Below are 16,058 nucleotides of genomic sequence, written 5' to 3' on the forward strand. Positions count from 1 at the left end.
CCCTGCTTGCTGGGATGTCCAGGGCCTACCAAGGGGTTTAATTATATGTATTCAAAAAGGAAGGTTTTGCCCCGGCAAAAAGTTTACTGTGCCAGGTCCAAATGGCAGTTTAGAACTGCACACACAGTGGCTACAATGACAGGCTACAGAGATGTTTAAAGTGGTTCTTTAGTGGATGGTACAATCAGTGCTGCAGGCCCACTGCTAGCATTTAATTTACAGGCCCTGGGCACATGTAGCACCACTTTACTAGGGACTTAAAAGTAAGTTAAGTATACCAATTGAGTGCAAGTCAATTCTACCATGTGTTAAGGGGAGACACAAGCACTTTAGCATGGGTAAGCAGTGGTAAAGTTTGCAGAGTCCTAAGGCCAGCAAAAACGAATTCAACAAAAAGTGGAGGGTAAAGCCAAAAAGTTTAGGCATGACCATGCAGAGAGGGCCAGGTCCAACACTTACTTGACCCCCAACTCTTCCATTGCTCATTTTGAATTTTAGTGAAAATGTACCAGCCATTTAGATGACATCTGGTATCTGCAGAGGGCGTTTAACAATTTCACCATTAGACCTCAATCTGTGCTTTCGTACCTGATGGCATAGCCAGCTAACAACTATAATTTCATTTCTATTCCAATGGTTTTCAAACAGGCCTGTACAACAGCCAAGAATGACTGTAGCGCAATTATTTTTGCAATATTAGATTTAGCAAAATGATACTCTGTATGGAAAGCGTTGTCGGCCACTGTTCTCTGGGGGACGCCAATTGCAATTTTTTTATGTAATTTAAAAAGCGATGCACTAATATAAGCATAAACAACAAAGCAAAAACCCAAAGGATGGCACGTGCGTCACTGTGGAGAACAACAATAAAGGCATTGACTGATTCTGGCTTCCATCCTGTTTTACATTCAGAAAAGCATTCTAGAGTTGGCAGAGATTCATGGGTTAAAGCGATGTTTCATGTCACTGCGAATCTGGTGCTTTTCAAGGTTTTCACAGATAACGCGGTAATGACAGGTTGGCTTGCTGACGTCTGATTGCAGTCTGAGCCAGAGTGGTGGTGTGTTTTAAAACTACTGCGGCAGGGCCAGCGACCTGAGCCTCAAACCCGTGCATGGAGGTAGGAAGGTGCAGCTCTGGAAGATTTTCTGCCGGAAATAGCAAGTTATTTGTTCGTGAATATAAACAAGGGTTTTAGTGAGGAAAGACTGGCAGGCTGATGGCAGCACCCGATAGTTTTTCCAGTGCCAAACGCTTTTGTATCTCCGTGTAGGAGTGACTTGGCATGCCCAATCGAACCGTGCGTGGATGCCACACATACACACTAGACTGTCGGTGCTTCGGTGGTACAGAAAGGGAAACGAAAGATGTGGGAAGCTAAACATTTACGACAGTTGCCTGAGTAAGATGGTACAGCGACTGACAGAAGACTAAACCGTACTACTTTACATCAGTGCTTGCATATCGTTGCAAATAACACGTTCAATACCCACGTAATTAGGCTTCTATTATCGACCTCGGGAGGATGACTTGTAAATGTGCGCTTAAAAAGGGCGTGCACGCGCATCTCACCAAAGCTCTCACCAGACACTGCTGTTTAACAAACACACAACAGCATGGTTTGGAGATCCCTGTCTTTAGTGTTTACATTGAAGGCGGGGCGTGATGTAGAAAACAGGACATAAACTATAAGGACAAAAAAATATGTGATTTTTGTTCACAGTAGATGCGAAAGTATTCTAATCTGTGGAAGTACATTCGAAGTTCTAAGAAGTGCTTCGGTTTGCACTTGGCCCCAAGAGCCTCTGACCTCCTAATTATGTCTGAAAGGAAGCTTACATTGTCCGCCCAGGTATTAATAGACTGAAGGCTCACGACGACTTAATGTCTTTAATAGTTAGCTTACTTGTGCGGTCAGGATGCGTCCGCTGCTGAGGGTCTCATTAGTGCGCACTGTGTCACGTGTGTGAAGTGCTCGTTTAGGGATGTTGACTTGGCACAGAACGGAGGAGAGGAATCCCCTGCCTCTGCGTAGAAGTCTACATGTATGGTATAGTTTCCTCGCATAATCCTGCTCCTCAGACTCGCCTCCCACAAAGGGCATCATGGCATTTGGACTACACAAAGGTGCGAATGAATGAGGCCACTACCTTTGCCTTCCACGCGCATGCGGTGAATGCAGTGGTGCTTGTGGGAATAGGGCTTTGACTGTTCTAGTTCTTGTCAGATCTATAATTCAAGCAAGAGGCAAAACGCCTGTTCCCCTCTATACATCATCTAATCTGACCGGAGCGCAGTTCTCTTATCTCTATGGGGTGTTGTGAGGACTGGGTTTGGCTTTAGACAGCTTTGCAAGAGAAGTGTTATAAGAACATTGGGAAATTCATTGAGAAATCAACACTTTTAAACAGCCAGTTCCATAAAAACCCTCTCAAACGCTTGGGGAAAATTTATTCTGAACATAGGATACATAGAGTGGTGAAATTAGAGAAAGTGGAGGGGAGAGTCGAACAAAAACTGAGGTATTAAGTAAACCTAAAGGAAAATAAAAGTGAGAACATTGAAATGAAGATTAAACCAGGCTTTGGAAATGCAATCGGTTCTGCATTTGTTTGAGTTAGAGCTATTGGCGTTGTAAATGATAATGTCTTTTACCCATGTGTTATGGGAGTGTTCGTCCTGCAAACAGGCGCATAACACAAACGTGGCTGCCTCGAATGACATTTAATACCAGCCATAGCCAGGCCAGTACAAGTGCATTTTTTAATGACCGTGTAGTGTTGACATGCCGCCAGGGTCTAGAGCTGTAAAGACATTAAGTCTGACTTGCCCTGGAGTTAGGGACCCTCATCAGATGTCTGCAGCCCACACCTGCTCCCAGTTCTTTGGGGCTTCACCTTCTGCAAGAGAACCTGGACTGGTATAATGGGATTACCTATCAGTAATTATGTGTACCTCTTCATCCATTCCTTGCGCTAGTCCAGACTAAAAGGAGGCTGGAACAGCTTTGATGCTGTTGCATAAATAATACCATTACACTCTGGTAATACAGTCAGTATTTTTTTTCTCATTTCGGCTATACTGGCCATAAAGCGAAACAATATAATATAGCGAAATATAAGCATTTCATGTAAAAGACTATACATGTATATTTAAAAAAAAAAACTCTATATACATTCATAACTGCATTCTTGAGTTAGCTCCCTCTAGCCTGCTCAGTAATCTGTGGCAGGAACTTGTACAATATGCATAGAATACATAATTGCTACGTTGGCTACAAGGTGAGGAGTAATAATACGTGCTGTAACAAATTACTAATTCATTAAGAATTAGAACACCTATTTGGTACTAAAAAATGTGTTATCTAATAGATACTAAAATAAGTATACCAATTTAAGATAGTTAAAATTATAGGAATTGTAAACACCTTGGCAATAGGTAATTTGTGGTAGGGATAACCATGCAATACAATGATTACATAAGTAGTATATAGTGATACCTTCACTTCAAACTCTGGCCTTAATTTTGACAGTTCCGGCCAGGAATCCTGGCCGGAAATGTGATGGGTCTAGTCTTAAACATGACAGCTCTGACAGGAAACGGCTGGCAGGAAATTTGACAGGCCTAGTCTTAAACTTCTGGCCTTAAATTGACAGCTCTGCGGGAAACCCGGGCCTTAAATTTGACAGGGCCTGGGTGCAGACTGTTGGTCTTAAATTTGACAACTATGGCAGGAAACCCTAGTCTTAAATTTGGCAGGTCCTGGCCTTAAACTGTTGGCAACAAGTGACAGGTGGCACTAGTGTTGACAAGGGTAAGCAGCTGTCCCGGAAGGGGGGCGAATGTTATGGTGTAGAGGTATACGCCTCTTTTAGGGGTTGTGGCTTCTCAGAATACATATAAGCCGGTGTCAGGAGCCTGGTATAGCAAGCAACCGCTGGACTACGTGATGGAGCGCCATGGCCGAAAAGAAGAGCTACAAACCATTTGAGAGAAAACATTGGTTTGGTGGCTCACAGATCCCCGTCAGTAGCTTTTACAGAACCAGACCTTCGGTAATGGAAGAGAATGCTCAACCGGGGGAACCTTATGGTTGTGGGTTTGCTACGCAATGGCCGCGCCGGGTGTCCCCGATTAAGAGGTACAGCAGCTCTAGCGAGTGTTCGACTGACGGCATGGCGGCTGAGCAAAGCATGCTCTTGGAGTTGGACGAAGGGGAAGAAACCATAGTTCCTCCTAATACACCCGTCTATGAAGACTTGGGTTTTCACGAGGGTGTTGTTCCTGAGAAGACCCCTGTTCAAAAGCCTGATACAAGTGTGGAAGATGAGGGATCACCAATGGATGTTACCGACTCTCAAGATGTCAGAACCGCTGCTGATGGGGCATCGCAGGATATTCCCGCCTCGCAAAATGTCAGAGCAGCCGCCGAGGGGTGTGAAAATGTAGAGGTGAGTTTAAATGTTATGAACAACCACTTTGCATAAGGATGTATTTTATTTCTTCAACTATCGAACGTTAATATTTCTCTTCTGTAACCCCTCTAGAGAGCAACCCCTTCAGCAATCACTTACTTCAAAATGCACAAAGAAAATCAAAAGATACCATCTCCTAACACACACACCTATGAAACCATGGATGTTCACATGACGAGTCCTCCGAATGTAGTTGTGCAACAACCTGGTACAACCGTGGGAGATGAAGGGTCCCCAATGGATATTACTGACTCCCAAGATTTCAGAGGCGCTGCAGAGGGTGGTGAAAATGTGGTGGTAAGTCAAAAAATGTTAGGAGTACACCCTTTACATGCAAGTTTGTTGTCTTTCTACCGCTAACGGATTGTCAACATTTATCTTCTGAACCTAGGAGGCAATACCGAAAAGAATTGATGCCCAGGGGCAGACTGCAAAAGGTCGCTGCTTGAATCTGTCCTGTATATGCTGTGCAAACCAGACTGGGAGTTCCACAAATCCGAGCTCACCTGTGTCTATGGAGTGTGAAGAGTGTTCTAAGAACGACGACTCTGAAAAACCAACGCCAGGGTTCACCAGCGTTGGGTTCAGCAGAGATGACATATCAAGTGTTAAAGGTTTCACCGCGGTGGTTGTATACACGTGTGTCAAAAGGGACTATTACAGCCTGTGTTTCGGCCATCGTATTAGGGACCCGCAACAGGGGGCGCACGAGTGTCTAATAGGATCATACAGAGACCGCGTGATACGGTACATATGTAGTATGCTAGATCCGTACAAGATGTATAAGCTGCTAAGGGTGGTGCACGGGCTGAGCGCTGAAAATACTTTTGTCCATCCGGACATGCTGAAGATCATGGTGAAGACAGTCAAGGAGATACGCTATGCCAACGACCCCTGCGCAAAACTAAGAAGCATGCCAGGCACAGGTGTGTGCTGTGACAAAAAGATGGCACAAAGACTCATAGAAAGGTGCATGTTTAATCTGTATCTAATAGACAGAAAACTGCTATCCATGGCACCACAAAGGCTATTTTATAATAGATAAGTCCTGATGTATTGCTAAGTGGTAGCGTGTATTTAAGGTGAACCATTAGAATCTTATACCCAAAAACCGTATATGTGTTAAACCGTATTTGCTACGCATACTGTGAAAAGATACGAAACCCCTTTGTCTGTGATTTTGGTAATACTCATTATTTTTAATAAAATGTTCTTACACAAAACAAGCGTCTTTCATTTCCTGTACTGTAATGACTGCTAACATGTCGGAGGGCCTGTTAAGAAAACTTTATTATGATACAAGAGGGGTTGGCAGCTTTGGAAGCGGCGCAGCTCTATATAGAAGGGCTAGGGGTGAAAAGGAGTCGGTAAGCAGAGAAGCTGTGAAGACATGGTTATCAGGAGAGGAGGCGTATTCACTACATAAACCAGCCAGAAGACGCTTTAAGAGGCGTCCTACAATCGTTAATGCGTGTATAGATTATCAATGGCAAGCCGACATAATCAGCCTTCAAGATACTGCAAAACATAACGACGGAGCCTGTTATATATTAACAGTCATAGATGTGTTGTCCAAATACGCGTACGCAGAGGCGCTGCGCGATAAAAGTGGAGCTAGCGTCACGGCCGCTTTTAAAGCCATCTTCGATAAGGGGCGTATTCCTCAAAAACTACAAACAGACGCAGGAAAAGAATTCTTAAACAAGGCATTTCAGAAATTATTAAAGCAGAACAATGTTCAACATTTTGTAACACACACCGAGGTAAAAGCAGCGGTTGTAGAAAGGTTTAACAGAACTTTAAAGTCTAAGATGTGGCGGTATTTTACGGCCAACAATACGTACAGATACGTGGATGTTCTACAGGCTTTTTTAGCTGTATATAATGCCAGTTATCATAGGACCATCAAAATGGCACCTGAAGAGGTAACCCCTAGTAATTCGTTAACTGTTTGGAGAAACTTGTATGGTCCTAACTTTGGGACAAAGGTAAAGAAGTCTGTATTTAAAAATGGTGATCACGTAAGGATTTCAAAACTGAAAGGAGTCTTCATGAAGGGTTACCAACAGACCTTTAGTGATGAAATATTTATAGTGGAAAGTGTGGAGCTTAAGGAAGGGCTGTATATTTACAGTTTAAAGGACTATGATGGGGAAACGGTGTCGGGCTCCTTTTACAAGGAAGAGTTACAAAAGGTGCCCTATGATCCAAACCGTGTGTACAGGGTTGAAAAGGTTCTGAAAAGGAAAGGTACAGGGGCTAAGAGCCAGGCATATGTCAAATGGCGCGGATGGCCTGAGAAATTTAACAGTTGGGTGTTGGCCAGCTCCCTGAAGGGTGTGTGAGCTAAAAGCCGCTGCTGCGATGGAGACTACACCCTTTTTTATAACCTTACCATCCAACGCTTCTAAGGACATGTTTCCCAACAATCAGATTTCTAATTACACCGTCAAATTGGCTAAGGCTGTGGACCTTAAGGGGGACTGGGAGGTTGCCCTAACAGAAATACAATACCCTAGAACATGGAATACATTTACCGCGGCCGAAACCAAGTTTCACATCAAGAGGGAACAGGACCCCACTGGCATCCACACATCCTTCCCACCCGGCTACTACCCACACGTTTCAAGCATTATCGAAGCCATCAACAAATCCATAGCCGGTATAGAACCACATCCGAATATTCATCTGGTGTTAGATAATGTGAGAAGGAAGGTGTTTCTTAAATCCATAAATCGAAACACCCTGTTTAACTGCTCAGGTAAATTAAGAAGGATTTTAGGGACAGTACAACATGTGAAAAGCCCCGTGGAGCAAGATCACACGTGCCCCGATATTAATGGGGGGTTCTACACGCTCTACGTGTACAGCGATATTGTAGAGTCTCAGAGGATAGGTGATAGTTACTCACCGTTGTTAAGGTGGGTGCATGTACAGGGTGATAATAATACCATGGTCAACATACAATTTAACAAACCTGACTACGTAGCAGTTTCTAAAAACCATTTTGACACTATTTCAATTATGATCTACGATGATCAGTCTGAGCCGGTGGCCTTTAAATACGGGAAAGTTATTGTCAAGCTTCATTTAAGGCCTAGACACGACAGAGGGTATTAGGCAGCCATCATGGCGGTTATGAAAACCTACGGAGATCCGTCTATGTACAGAGACTATTACAGAAGTCAAGCCGGTTATGGAGGACCACCGTACTTTCAAGGGTCGCCTGTTATGTACGGGGCTGGATTAGGAGGATTCTTTAGGAGTCTGTTTAGAAGAGCTATGCCATTCCTGAGACGCGGCTATGAAATTGCAAAGCCTCATGTTAAGGCGGCTGCCACGAACATTGCCCAGGAGGTGGTGGGGTCTGTTACATCGGCGGTTGCAGAGCGCATGAACAAGCAGCCTCAAGAAGGAGCTGGTCTGATGTATAAGCCACGCGCTAGTGTCAAAAGGAAACGGCGTGTTTCCAGACGTCGGGGGCCCCCAGCCCCCTATTAAAAAAAGGAGGACCGTTTCAAAACGCCCTCAGAAAAGAAGAGCTCCAAGACGGAAGAGAGCTGCAAAGAAGCGACCCGCTCTAAAGTAAATATTTTTTAAAGCCTTGTAAACACAACCATGGCCTTCGTACATTGTGGATCTGGAGAGTGCGCCAAATCAGAGTTGGACTTGTTTAGTCTAAAACCCACGCAGACAAGCATCGAAAACAGCTTCTTCATGGAGGTGTCGCCTTTAGCAGCATTGACACCGCTGGCACCTATAGAGTTTTATGTGTCAGGGGCCACGGATATGTATTTGGATCTCAACAACACGCTGCTGCATCTTATGTGTAAAATCGTAAAAGCGGATGGGACAGACATTGACGACGGTTCTAAAGTGGCACCAATCGCTTACCCTCTAGCGACCATGTTTAATCAAGTGGACATCACCCTGGGCGACCGACTCATCACCCAGAACGATAACATGTACGCCTACAGAGCCTACATAGAGAGTATTCTAAATTACAGTAGCGATGCCCTTGACACACAACTTTCAGCCGGTCTCTTTCACAGGGATACACACGGCCATTTTGAAAGCACAGCTCTGGATGGTGATAATAAGGGCTTTATAAAAAGAGCGGGGCATGCTACAGCCAGCCGTACCTTTGACCTCCTGGGGCGCATACATTCGGACCTCTTCTTCCAAGATAAACTGCTCATCAACGGAATTGATCTTAAGATCAAGCTCAATCGTAACAAGGACTCATTCTGCCTCATCAACGGGGATGCGGAACAGTACAAGCTGAACATACTGTCCGCGAGCCTGTTTGTAAAGAGAGTGAAAGTGTCCCCGAGCGTCAGGCTAGCGCACGCCGAAGCTTTGCAAATATCCAACGCCAAGTACGCTGTGGAAAGAGTAGCTCTGAAGGTATTCAGCATCCCTGCAGGTACCCGCTTAACACAACAGCAGAATCTATTTCTGGGACAACTACCAAAGCTCATCATCATAGGGTTTGTGGACAATACAGCTTTTAGTGGCACCTATGCCTCAAACCCCTTCAATATTAAACACTACAACATCAACTACGCAGCGCTGGTCCACGAGGGCAATGTGATTCCTGCAAAACCCTACACACCCAGTTTTGCAGCCGGTCATTACATCAGGGAATATCAAGGACTGGTTTCGATAACAGGAAAGCATCAAAGGGACTGCGGTGTAGCGGTGTCAAGAGAAGGCTATGGCCGTGGATACACGTTGTTCGCATTCGACCTGACACCGGACATGGAAGATGGCGATCACTACAACCTGGTCAAAAATGGGAATCTAAAAGCTGAAATACGATTCGCAGCTCCACTGGCGGCTAATGTGAACATGGTCGTATTCTCTGTATTCGACAGCATCATTCAGATCAACCACGCAAGGCAGATTTTGTTTGACTATCTTTAAAAACACTTGTGAAATGGATACTGTGCAGATACGTGACTTCTTAAGCAGACATAAATACGCTAGGAAATACTTTTTGGGTGTTTTCCCTAGCGACGGGTTACCAACCGAATTGGGGGCAGAAAGACCATGCACCCTGGTCTTTAACACCGACCCGCATGACCAGGCTGGGACACATTGGGCAGCCATGTTTATAGATGTTGACAAGGTTACAGTGTTTGACAGCACCGCAGAGTTCCCTGAGCACAGACTCTATACACCCCCTATATTCAAGTTTGTGAAAAAAGCTGCAGCTGTGGTGGAGTATAACAAGCTAAGGGTGCAGGATTCCATGGCCATCACATGCGGGGAACACTGTATTTATTTTATCAGTAAAATGTCCCAGGGTCTTTCATTTAGAAATTTCTTAAAGCTATATCCTGGGGATCTTGTTAACAATGACCGTATAGTTACGAAATATGTAAAAGAAAACACCAGGGTGTCGGTCAGACCTGTGAAAACAGAATATGTACCTTGTCAAAACTGTAAGGGCTTATAACTGTTGTATGCTTAATGTTGATCGTATAAAATAAAAGACATTATATTTTTTAAAAACATGCATTCAGATTCGTTATTTCAATATACATGCGTCATAAAATGTTTTTGAAAGACGACCGAGACGGTTTGTAAAGTTATAACAAGGTGTTTATTACAAATATTTTAGTTGACAAAACTTTATTGAAGAAACCTGGGAATAAAAACCACACACATTTAATCAAAAATCCATGCGAAGGGTGATTTAGTCACTCTCTTTTTTCGAGATGGCATCGACGGTGCAGGAGTAGTCCATTTAGGGGATAGCCTTGGGACCTCAGAACCTGTAGGCGATGGCAGTAGGGGGCTCTTCAAATTGTCTAGCAGTCTGCGGTGTTCATTATTACCAACGAGCGTGGAGGGTATATTGAGTTCAGCAGCGGCCTGTAGAAACTGATCCCAGCCTCTCGGTGCATTTTGAGGCGTTAGGATTTTGGGGTGTGTGAGACCTTTGACTAGATCGTACATATGCGACCCTACAACAGGATGGCCCTTGTAGAGGAACTCGCCTCGATCATTCCAAGAGGTTAGGTCTTTAGAAGCGGCTAGTTTACTCATGAGCATCTGCGCAGCCCCTCTGTGCCTTGGGCCTATATTTTTTAGGAGTTCTCCAACAAAGGTATCTGAGGCTGTCGCACCATCGGGAGGCGGTTGTAGAGGCTGAGGGTCGGGGGCCTGAGCAGCTGGTTGTTCAGAGTCTGGGGTATATAGAGTCAACTTGTTCTTCTCGGTATTCCACTGGGTGTAGTAATTTAAGAATTTTTTGAGAGTGCTGGTGTATAGGTTGGCCTTGTCGTAGGGGTTTAGATCAGTCCTGCTCAAAATGTCTTTAATTTCAGTATCCTGGCGTAGAGTCTCATTTCTACGGATATCCCAGGCGTTGTCCGCTGAAGACCCCATTTGCTCCATTTGCTGCCTAGGAACCAGATACATTTTTGTGGCATGGTCCATCACTGACCCGAGAGGAGGCTTGTAATTACAGGTATAGCTATCCCCAGCAAGTTGCCTATAAAACCTCCAGACTGTTTCACCAGTTTCTTCTTGGTGATGAGTGTGGCCCTTTTATTACTGAGCTTCTTGATAAGCCCCTTCTTCTTCCTCAGAACCTGTAACTGACGCTTTGATATTGGGACATTGCCTTTTAGGGTGTTTAGGGCTATTTCTGAAATGGCAGCCACTAAATCGTCAGAAGCTGTTGCCAGGATGGCCTTTCGATGTTGGGGACTGGCTTTAACAAGCATTTTCAGGAGGGCTAAATTGCGGCGTAGGTGTGCAGACATGGTCACCACTGAGCGTTATAAGGGTGGGGCTGTAAATGGTTCTAAAAGACATCAGCGCTGCTTTTTATAGGTCCTGGTCTTGGGCTTTGGGGTGTAAACTACCGGTAGCTCTGGGGGAAAAATATCAGCCCTTAGTCTATAGTCTTCTAGAGTTTCATTTTTTAAGTCTACCAACAGGTACCCGTGGGGTTTTGCTGTAGCGTCGTTAAAGGCCTCCATGAAGAAGTGTGTGTTTCCTGTGTACATCTGTTTAGCGATGACGGCTATTTGCTGCTTGTCACGAGGGTTTTTAAATAAAACAAGGTATGAAGCGTTGAGAGCTATAGACCTACTGTTCTTGCCTTTGTAAAACAAGTTCTGCACAATGTAGCAGATGCTTAGATTGCGATGATGTGAATATTGAGTAAAAGCTCTCTCTAACTCGGGATGATCACCACCTTCACGCATCAGATCATCAACAATTATCATATTTACAAGGGTTGGGGGTAGTAGCTCATCATCGTTGAGGTTATCCGGTATACCCTCTATAAATTTGATATGTGGGAACCGGCGGCCCAAATCTGTATAAAGAGGCTGCCAGCATGAATAAAGCCACACAAGGTTGTTAGGGGTTTGTGATAAAGCAGAGCCGGCATTTTCTAACAGCTTTTTTATAAAGTAGCTTTTCCCGCAGTTTGAGGGTCCTGCTAGCACGCAGGAGAACGGATGCTGTAGCCTAGTGTCCATGCTGCGGCTGATGTTGTCTCTCTAATGGGTCTAATAGCCATAAGGCAGTGTTTTATAGTCGGTGGTCAGGACCCTTTTATCAAAAACAACTCGCAATGTTTTATGTAGAGGCTGTGTTGTGATTTCCCACTTCTTTTTGGATCTGACTATGCAGGGCTGGTTCACGACTATGGTTTTAGCATTCTCAGAATCGTCTGCTGTAGCGTATTCACGCACCAGGTTCTTCAAACTATCAAAATTGATTTTTAGGGTGTTGCTGACATTTAATGTTATCCCTTTGACCTTCATACACACCTTGTTCTTGTTGGTACGGTAACTGTATGTTTTAGGCCCAGAGGAGGTGAATTCATTTATAAACTCATCCTTATCTAGCTCACTGGTTAGATTACCCAGATAATCTCCCAGAGGAGGGTCTTCATCCCCCGGTTTGCTCAGAAAAATCACAGAATCTGTATCGTGATACAAGCAGCGATCCTGGAGCTTATCCATAACCCCGTAAAGCTCTAGACGAGCGTGGGCTGTCGTGAAGCAGGCTATGAAAATGTTTATGTTGTTACTCGATGTGGGGTACTCTTGGGCGTATTTCCAACACAAAGCCGCGGTATCGTCATCGATAAAGTCGCAGCTGGCCACCTCGTAGCATGGGGCAAACAGGTACTTGAACAGTTCATCAGGATCTGAAATTAAGGTAGTATTTGAAAGGTTTGTGCGCTGTGCAAATTTTCCCCATAAGGAGTTGAGACAGAGTTTGGCTAACTGTCGGCGTGCAGGATTGACCTCTATCAGATGGGGACGTAAATGGATACCCTCGTGAGTGTAGTAGTTGTCGATGTATTTCTGTTTTGCATCCTGACTAGTACACCATTCAGGATACCCTGAGGCTTCCTGTTTGTCTCTGAGAAACAAATTAATGTAGGGGGCAAAGAGTTGTTGTAGTGCTCTTAAAATGCCACACTTCGTGCACTCTACCTAGCCTGTACCCTTTCTCTAAGGCAGCTTGTACCTCGATGCTACACCAGGTCCCTGTAAGCATCCTTTGTTCATCGGTGTGTCTGCAGCCGTCAACTTCTTTAAGCATCGCACATGTTCGACAGAGGGGGAACACCAGCTTGCCAGCGACTCTGCATGGTAACACCGGGAAGTAAAGCTGCTTAGGAGGATAGATTTCACATTTGATAAGCCCAAAGTATTCGGATAGGGGCTTAAAATCTCTATAGATGATGGTGGGATGACCCAGAGGGTACAACTTCATCTTGTTCACAAAAGGGTACAGACTGGTGAAATCATAGTAGTGTATTTTCTCACCCTCACCAGCGGCCTTGTACAGTTGTATGGCATTTGTACGCCCCCCAAATAAGGCATCGCGGGGCTCCAGAGGTGTGGGTAAATCACGAGTCTTAAGAAAAGAGCAGAGGTCTGTGTCGGTTTTTAACATGTCTAACCACTCGTGCTCCCAAAGAACTCGCATAGCAAAGCCCTGGTTTTCAACATACTGGGCCTTTGTCAGAGTACGTCTGTATAAGTGTTCAAATTTGGCACCCAGCATTTTGTTATACTCGTGGGGCTTGTAACACTTGGGGCAGCCGTGGTAAAAACAACCGTTGAGTTCAAAGGCCGTCGGCACACCCTTAATTACAGAGAACCCGTCCAGGTAATAGGGGCCCAGGCGGTATTCACCACCCTGTAAGGCATGTTGAATTTGTATGTCTTCCTTCTCAGAGACGTGCATGAGCCATTGGATAGAGGGGGTTGAATAACGTTTCTGTTTACCGTTATAGAGGTCTGGCGGTACTAGAGCTATAGTTTCTGGCCTCAAAAACATGTGTTTGTAGATGGACATACACATGGATGCCAGAGTGACGTTTTGAAATGGGTCTATGTATTCGACTGCATGCCGCGTTTCAGGGGTTTTGGATGTCGAGGCCTTGACTTTCTTAGGCAGTGTCTCAGGCTTCAAGACTGTTACTTCTTTAGTCATAGACACCACAGCATCTCTGAAGATGTTACAAGCTTGCCGTAGGATCATTACATCAGCCTGACAATAAGCTTTCAACTCTGTTTGAAAGTGAAACTCCTTTTCACGGTTTTCAGAGTACCATTGTAGAAAGCTCACTTTCTCATCAGGCATCATGTATTCCACCCCGTAGCTGTCGGTAGGAGGCATGGGTCCCACATAATTCTGGTTAGCCCAGGTGTTAAAAAAGTGTGGAAAATAACCTTTACACCCTGGGAACCCAAAGGCCTTTGGCAGCTTGCTCAATTTCATGGGTAGGAAATTCAGGGTGTCCATGAAGCGTATTTTTAAAGGGCATACCGTCATTAGCATCAGTTTAGACCCCTGGGTTATGAGTTCCACCTGTATCTTTTCACGAATCATGTCTCGTAGAATAAAGAAGGAGTCATAGGCTTTCGAGTTGTGGGCGAGCATGGTATATCCTTGGAATTTGGCCTGAATGAAAGTGCTCAGGAAATCACCAACGCACGTTCGTCCCTCAAACTCCCAGCTGTCGTCGGAAGTTAGATGATGGGCGTAGATATAGTTAGGCTGGTGCACCCCCGTCTCTTGTGTGCACTCTATATCAAACACTATATAGTCCTCGGTCTTGGTCTGAGGTAGACCTTTAACCATATAACACTGATGGTTGGTGCCTGACTCGTAAGACACATGACAACGGGGACATATCATACCTTTGCACTTGTGATCCGTTGCCACATACCGCCCACACTCACTGCAGTCCTTTTTAGGGACGCATGTGAAAGATTTCTCGTGTATGCTCAAGCAGTTTTGCGAGCGACAAAACATCCTACATGTGTCGCACCTCACCTTCAGGGTAGCGTCTTCTATACAGCCGTCCCTCTGACACATCTTGCAATGCATTTCACATTGGTGGTATGTTTTATTGCTGTATATATGGTCACAGTAGGCGCACACATACCTGGCCCCCAGAAAACCTTTAAGGTTCAAGATGCGGTAAAAATGATTTTCGGCGTGGAGGACATATACGGTCTTGTTTCTCACAGGTCCCCCGGTTGTAAAGTACTTCCAGGAACCGTTGTGATGAAGAACTTTCACCGTCACGGCAAAATAGTTCTCAAAAAGACCTATATCGCCAAAGCCGACCATTCGGTCAGGAGGTATTTCAAGAACCTCGTGGGCTTCAGCAGCTCTAGACATGATGACAGCGTCAGGGGTCTTGCGAGCCATCAGCAGCCCCACGATGCTGGCCGCCAGACATGTGTTGGCAGAGGGGCTGTTAAAGTTGAGCAGCCACCTCTGTTTCTTACCAATTATTTGACTGTAGAGTATACTTTTTAAAGGTCTGGAAACACCCCCCTCACGCCCACGTACAATCAGGGCTATGACTCTAAAAGTGCCATAGGCGACTAGTTCAGCCTTACTCTGTAAAAGCCTTGAGAGGTTTTCTAAAAATTGCACAGCGTCAAAAACATCTCGGGCCTTCCGCCTGGTGAACAACGGAGTGTCAAAACCCTGCCCCTGGAAGCTGAGTTGGAAAAAGTCATTAGGCCCCACATTGTGTAACAACCTTTCTATGAGCTCCTGCACAGCCTGATGTATAGCCCGAACACCATTATCGGATGATGTTATTTGATGGAGGTTAATAAATCTAAACTCCTCATAGTGTTCTACGGCCCTAAACCTCTCTACATTGCGAGTGTAACTTCTAACACTCTCTAAAAACAAGGGTTCTGGGCCCTCATCAGTAGGAGTGTGAGTTGCGGAGGTGTTCTCTGTTGTGTCATTTTGGGGGGTCCTGGTGGGAAATGTCTCCGGGGTCTTTGTAAACCTGCGGGTAGCGCATATTCTAGCCTTCTTCAGCTTATTTATTAAACGCCGGCGTTGCTTTGTACTATTAAGCCACTTTTTTTTTCTTTTACGCGCCCAGGCTTTTCTAGACACCATGCCCCAGCCTATCTGAACAGGTAGGTCGGTGTCGTTGTACGCCTTGTTCATGGAGGCCTCCGCTACAGTTCCGCCCCTAGGTCCTTCTGAATGTTGAGGTGCTTGGAGTTTTAAAGCCAGCCCACCTACCCCCTTCAAAGGCCCGACCCTGGGTATGTT

The 16,058-nt window shown here is 45.1% G+C and overlaps 1 protein-coding gene across 11 annotated transcripts in view; it reads left to right on the forward strand.

The window, feature by feature from the left end:
- Positions 1 to 16,058, forward strand: part of EPS8 (EGFR pathway substrate 8, signaling adaptor) — a 1,020,454-nt gene that overhangs the window by 465,706 nt on the left and 538,690 nt on the right. The window lies entirely within an intron of this gene.

Source organism: Lissotriton vulgaris, chromosome 1_1, assembly GCF_964263255.1.
Source record: "Lissotriton vulgaris chromosome 1_1, aLisVul1.2, whole genome shotgun sequence".
Taxonomy (NCBI): domain Eukaryota; kingdom Metazoa; phylum Chordata; class Amphibia; order Caudata; family Salamandridae; genus Lissotriton; species Lissotriton vulgaris.